The sequence below is a fragment of the Schistocerca cancellata genome, chromosome 10, assembly GCF_023864275.1.
Source record: "Schistocerca cancellata isolate TAMUIC-IGC-003103 chromosome 10, iqSchCanc2.1, whole genome shotgun sequence".
NCBI classification, from domain to species: domain Eukaryota; kingdom Metazoa; phylum Arthropoda; class Insecta; order Orthoptera; family Acrididae; genus Schistocerca; species Schistocerca cancellata.
Window position 1 is genome coordinate 6,556,951 of NC_064635.1, and position 7,044 is coordinate 6,563,994.

Consider the following 7,044-nt stretch of genomic DNA (forward strand, 5'->3'; position numbering starts at 1 on the left):
CGTGAGACGACTCTTCATCCAGTCCCAAACATGCTCAATGGGGGACAGATCCGGAGATCTTGCTAGCCAGGGTGTTGAATTACACCTTCTAGAGCACGTTGGGTGGCACGGGATACATGCGGATGTGCATTGTCCTGTTGGAACAGCAAGTTCCCTTGCCGGTCTAGGAATGGTAGAACGATGGGTTCGATGACGGTTTGGATGTACCGTGCACTATTCAGTGTCCCCTCGACGATCACCAGTGGTGTACGGCCAGTGTAGGAGATCGCTCCCCACACCATGATGCCGGGTGTTGGCCCTGTGTGCCTCGGTCGTATGCAGTCCTGATTGTGGCGCTCACCTGCACGGCGCCAAACACGCATACGACCATCATTGGCACCAAGGCAGAAGCGACTCTCATCGCTGAAGACGACACGTCTCCATTCGTCCCTCCATTCACGCCTGTCGCGACACCACTGGAGGCGGGCTGCACGATGTTGGGGCGTGAGCGGAAGACGGCCTAACGGTGTGCGGGACCGTAGCCCAGCTTCATGGAGACGGTTGCGAATGGTCCTCGCCGATACCCCAGGAGCAACAGTGTCCCTAATTTGCTGGGAAGTGGCGGTGCGGTCCCCTACGGCACTGCGTAGGATCCTACGGTCTCGGCGTGCATCCGTGCGTCGCTGCGGTCCGGTCCCAGGTCGACGGGCACGTGCACCTTCCGCCGACCACTGGCGACAACATCGATGTACTGTGGAGACCTCACGCCCCACGTGTTGAGCAATTCGGCGGTACGTCCACCCGGCCTCCCGCATGCCCACTATACGCCCTCGCTCAAAGTCCGTCAACTGCACATACGGTTCACGTCCACGCTGTCGCGGCATGCTACCAGTGTTAAAGACTGCGATGGAGCTCCGTATGCCACGGCAAACTGGCTGACACTGACGGCGGCGGTGCACAAATGCTGCGCAGCTAGCGCCATTCGACGGCCAACACCGCGGTTCCTGGTGTGTCCGCTGTGCCGTGCGTGTGATCAGCCCTCTCGCAGTGTCCGGAGTCTGACACACCGGTGTCAATGTGTTCTTTTTTCCATTTCCAGGAGTGTATATCGGAGTACGGGTATCGATGTCCGACGTGCCAGCATCGACAGTGAACACGACGATAATAGGTGGTCGTGATACACACTCGCCTGGCGCCGTCACGCTTCCATCTACGTCTTTATGATCACCGTATCCTGTGTTGCCTCCCATCGACGCCTGCACACGATCCGCAGACTTTTAGACTGTCGTTGACCGCTCTGTGACAGGTGGTGCAGCTACTTGATCGTTTTTCGCCATTTTCCATTTCCTTTTCGACGCCGCCGTAGCTCTCTCATTCGCTCAGCACTGGACTTTTTAGGCTTTTTGAATTCCTTTGTTTAGACGCGAGCTTTCCCCTTACTCGCGTTTTCTGTGATTCCGAGCATATTTAAGAGCCATACGAGATATTTGTTGGTTTTGTAATTTTCAGTTTAAGACCGATGTTTACGTATATTCCAGAGGATGTTTTTGTTCTCTCAATTTGGGTTCCAGTTGTGCTCCGCAACCTAGTGGTGGGTAGCTCCTAAGGGACCAAACTGCTTATGTCATCGGTCCTTAGGCTTACACACTACTTAATCTAACTTAGGCTAAGGACATCACCCGAGGGAGGACTCGAACCTCAAGCGGGGAGCAGCCGCGAGAACCGTGGCAAGGCCCCTGGGCCACGCGGCTAGCCCGCGCGGCTCTCCGCAACCTCTCCACAGTGGTAGCCTAATGTCTTAGCGGTACGTATTTCCACGCTACATAATTTAATAACTTCGCACAATGATAATTCGTGTTCTGAACTTAGCAGAGGTAAAATAAAGGGACCGAAAGGCTATTTACAAGTTGTACACAAACCACACGGCAGTTATAACAGTTTAAAGGCATGAAAAGAAGAAGTGCTTGAGATCGAAGAGAGAGAGAGTGATGCTATTTAATCCGTGCAGTACAGGAACCAAAGAAAAAATTGGAGTAGAAACTAAAGTTCAGGGCGAAACAAATAAAATCTTTGAGGTCTGTAGGTGACGTAACTGTGAGAGACAGCAAATGACTTGGAAGAGCAGTTGAACAGAATGGACAGCGTCTTGAAAGGAGGGTATAACATGAATATCGGCAACACTGAAACAATAATAATGAAATGATGTCGAATTAAATCAGGTGATGCTGAAGGAATTAGATTAGAAAACGAGAAATGTAAAGTAGAGCGAACTCCCTGCCCCCGTTGAATAAGCAGCAGCCAGCAGCGAGTCGTACTCTTAGCTCACTTGTATGTTTCATAGTTTATTTCTAAATTTATTTGCGTGTTTTTGGGCACTTGCATAGTTTAATTCACAAATTTCTGGCGTATTATAGTATTTGAGAGTTGTAGCATCGCGATGTAGTACCTGAATAGTGTAAATTCGCGTAGTCGTCAGTCACATGTTTGTTTTGAACGCCTTGTGAGATAAGAGAGAGGAAAAAAGCGTTAGGGATGGATAGGGACTGTGCCTGTTGTGTACGGATTCAGGGGGAATTGGCCGCCGTCCGCAAACAGCTGGAAGCTGTGTTGGCCGTGGTCGGCAGGCTCGAGGCTGTCGCCCTGGGCCACGGTGACACTGGGGCACCCGAGGCGAGCGCTTTGGCGCCTCTGGAACCTGTAGCATTCCCTGGGATCTCTGATACCATTGCGCCCTCGGATGTCCCTGCCGGTGATTGGCGAACCGTGGTGGGGTCGCGAATCCCTGGGCGGAAGGCGAAAGTTGGTGCTGCCCGCAAGGCTGTACCCTTACGCCTCCGTAACAGGTTTGAGGTACTGCCCTCTGCTGAAAGTACTTCTGAGCCAGCAAGGGCGGCCTCGCCTGTTGCGGCAGTGGCCGGTCTTCCTGAGAGGTCCAGACAAGCGCAGAGGGTGGGATTGCTCGTCATTGGGAGCTCCAGTGTTAGGCGGGTGATGTAGCCCCTTAGCGATACGACAGCTAAGGAAAGTCAATGTGCATATCGGGGGAATCATCAAAGATGGGGGAACTGATGACCTCAGATGTTAAGTACCATAGTGCTGAGAGCCAAGAGCCATTGGAACCATCCAATATGTGGAAAGGGTCCTTCCTGATGCCATAAAGGGTATAGGGTGCAGCTCATGTCGTCACTAATGACGTGTGTCGCTGTGGATCGGAAGAGCTTCACTCTGGTTTCCAGCGGCTATTGCTGGCAAGATGAAGGCAGAGCTCACCATCTGCAGCATCGTCGACAGGACCAACTGCGGACCTTTGGTACAGAGCCGAGTGGAGGGTCTGAATGAGAGGCTCAGACGTTTCTGCGACCGTGTAGGCTGCAGATTCCTCAACTTGAGCCATAGGGTGGTGGGCTTTCGGGTTCCGCTAAATAGGTCAGGTGTCCACTACACACAGAAGGCGGCTACACGGGTAGCAGGGGCTGTTTGACGTGGACTGGGCGGTTTTTTAGGTTAGATTCGGGAAAGATAAAAAAAGGGCTCCAGTCTCAAAAGGTACAGGGCAAAGAAACGGAGAGAAACGACCAAGCAACAGTCGGTATTGTAGTTGTAAATTGTCATAGCAGTACCAGAGCTTCAAGCGCTGATAGAAAGCTCTGATGCTGAAACCGTTATAGGAACAGAAAGCTGGTTAAAGCCGGAGATAAATTCTGCCGAAATTTTTACAGAGGCGCAAACCGCGATCAGAAAGGATAGTAGGTGGTGGTGTGTTTGTGTCTCTTGGTAGTAGTTTATCTTGTAGTGAAGTTGAAATAGATAGTCTCTGTGAATTACTATGGGTAGAGGTTATACTCAACAGCCGTGCCGAAATAATAATTGCCTCCTTCTACCGACCCCCCGACTCAGAGGATATAACAGGTGAACGCTTCAAAGAAAACTTCAATCTCATTACAAATAAGTACCCCACTCATACAGTTATAATTGGTGGAGACTTCAATCTACCTTCGATTTGTTGGCGAAAATACATGTTCAAAGCCGATGGTAGACAGAAAACATCTTCGGAAATTGTACTAAATGCTTTCTCTGAGAATTACTTTGAACAATTAGTTCATGAGCCCACACGAATTGTAAATGGTTGCGAAAACACACTTGACCTCTTAGCCACAAATAATCCTGACCTAATAGAAAGCGTCATGACGGATACAGGGATTAGTGAACACAAGGTCATTGTAGCGAAGCTTAAAACCGTATCAACCAAAACCACTCAAAATAAATGCAAAATATATCTATTTAAAACAGCAGATAAAAATTCTGCTTGATGCCTTCCGAAGGGAGAGTCTGAATTCCTTCCAAGCTAATTATGTAAGTGTAGAGCAGATATGGCTCAAATTCAAAGATACAGTTTCGACAGAAATAGATAGATTCATACCGCGTAAGTTAATAAGAGACGGGACTGATCCACCATGGTACACAAAACGCGTCAGAACACTGTAACAGAAGAACGAAAAACACACACCAAATTGAGAGGAACGCTAAATCCCCAAGACTGGCTAAGTTTCACGGAAGCTCGAAATTTAGTGCGGACGTCAATGCGAGATGCTTTTAATAGTTTCCACAATGAAATATTGTCTCAAAATATGGTAGAAAACCGAAAGAGATTCTGGTCGTATGTAAAGTACACCAGTTGGAAAAAACAGTCAATACCGTCACTGCGCGATAGGGATGGAAATGTTACCGATGATGGTGCCACTAAAGCGGAGTTACTATATACAGTTTTCAGTAATTCCTTCACGAAAGAAGACGAAGTAAATATTCCAGAATTCGAAACCAGAACAGCTGTTAGCATGAGTGACATAAAAGTAGCTATTTTAGGTGTTGCGAAACAAATCAAATCACTTAAGAAAGGCAAGTCTTCCGGCCCAGATGGTACTCGTGTACGAATCAGGTTATTTTCAGGGTATGCAGACACAATAACGCCTTTCTTAGCAACAGCTCACTTGGGGAAAGGTCTGTTCCTAAAGACTGGAAAGTAGCATAGGTCACACCAATATTCAAGAAAGGAAATATTAGTAACCAGTTGAATTACAGACCCATATCACTGACCTCAATTTGCAGTAGGATTTTGGAGCATAACTGTACTCTAACTCTATTAATCACCTTGAAGAAAATGACTTAATGATACATAACCAAACGGATTCAGAAAATATCGTTCTTGTGCAACGCATCTTTATTCGCATGAAGTAACGAGTGCTGTCGACAAAAGGATCTCATATCGATTCCATATTCCTAGATTAACAGAAGGCTTTTGATACCGTTCCTCACAAGCGACTATTAATCAGATTGCGTGCATATGGAGTATCGTCTCAGTTGTGTGACTGGATTCGTGATTTCCTGTCAGAGAGGTCACAGTTCGTAGTGATAGACGGCAAATCATCGAGTAGAACACATTTGATATCTGGCTTTCCGCAAGGTAGTGACATAGACCCTCTGCTGTTCCTGATTTACATAAATGACCTAGGTAATAATCTGAGCAGCCCCCGTAGATTGTTTGCAGGTGACGTTGTAATTTACCGTCTAGTAAAATCATCAGACGATCAATTAAAATTACAGAATGACGTAGAGAGAATTTCTGTACAGTGCCAAAAGTGGCAATTGGCACTAAACAAAGAGAAGTGCAAGGTCATCCACATGGGTACTAAAAGAAAAATTTTGGGTATACGATAAATCGCACAAACCTAAGGGCTGTCAATTCGACTAAATACCTAGGAATTACAATTACGAGCAACTTAAATTGGAAAGACCACATAGATAATATTGTGGGGAAGGCGAAACAAAGACTGCGCTATGTTGGCAGAACACTTGGAAGATGCGACAAACCCACTAAAGAGACAGCCTAAATTACACTTGTCCGTCCTCTGCTGGAATCTTGCCGCGCGGTGTGGGATCCTTACCAGGTAGGATTGACGGAGGACATCGAGAAAGTGCAGTGAAGGGCAGCTCGTTTCGTGTTATCGCGCAACAGCGGTGAGAGAGTCACAGATAGGATACGCGAGTTGGGGTGGCAGTCACTGAAATAAAGGCGGTTTTCTTTGCGGCGGGATCTATGAATTCAGTAAACTGATTCATAAATTGCTTTAGTTATTCGGAGATGAAGCTCGCGCAGGATAGGAGCATGGAGAGCTGCATCAACGCCGTCTTTGGACAGAAGACCAGAACGGGAACAACAGTTCGCAATAATTAAGCGCATGCGCCTGCAGCCGTACGATGACATCACATGCCCTCTATTTCTGTACATCTTGAACTCTCAGGTGCTTTCTTCGAAGACTTGACTGAATCCAAGTCTTAAGTTCCGGTAATGTCTTCGAAGAAAGCACCTGAGCGTTCATGACGTACAGAAACAAATGGCCCCAGTATGCCGATATCGATCATTTTTTAGAGGTGCATATGAAGATGACATATTTAATTGCCCGAACTTGTTACGAAAATAACGTCTCAACGTGCACGGCTGTTTTCGCGAATTTTTTGTTAAGTATTTTACCAGCTGCTGTCTCACGTCGACAATGGATCAACAGAGACCGATCTGTCCTTTGTGCGCTCAGCCATCGTTTAACCATTGTTAGTCTGGCAGTTACTAGCTATTCAGATCTGATGGTATTTTGTTTGAAGGGCAAGCGAACAGACGTTTGCACGTCAAAAAATCGCTGTAGTTCATACGAGTAAACATAACAATATGACGTGTCTAGTGGTGAAAAGTGAAGTTGCAACTCTCGTGGCTGTCACTAGTGTTCGTTCTGTTAGCGTACGGACTCCTGACCCGCCGCGGCCCGGTCTCTCACAGAGATGATGCTACGCAGGCGGCGAGTGGGTGACCCCGTGGCCGCCGTGCTAACGCCCTGCTTGACGCCGCTACCGGAGCACTCGGCGGAGTTCAGAATTAAACGGCCCCGGAGGCAGCGGCAGTTTCAGCGGGCCGCTCCCCACTTGTGGCGGAAGTGTTTCAGTCACTCCCGGGGGCCCACTTCACTCAGCTCCTCTCCAGCAGTTACTGACCTAGGGCTACGCGCTGGAGAGGCC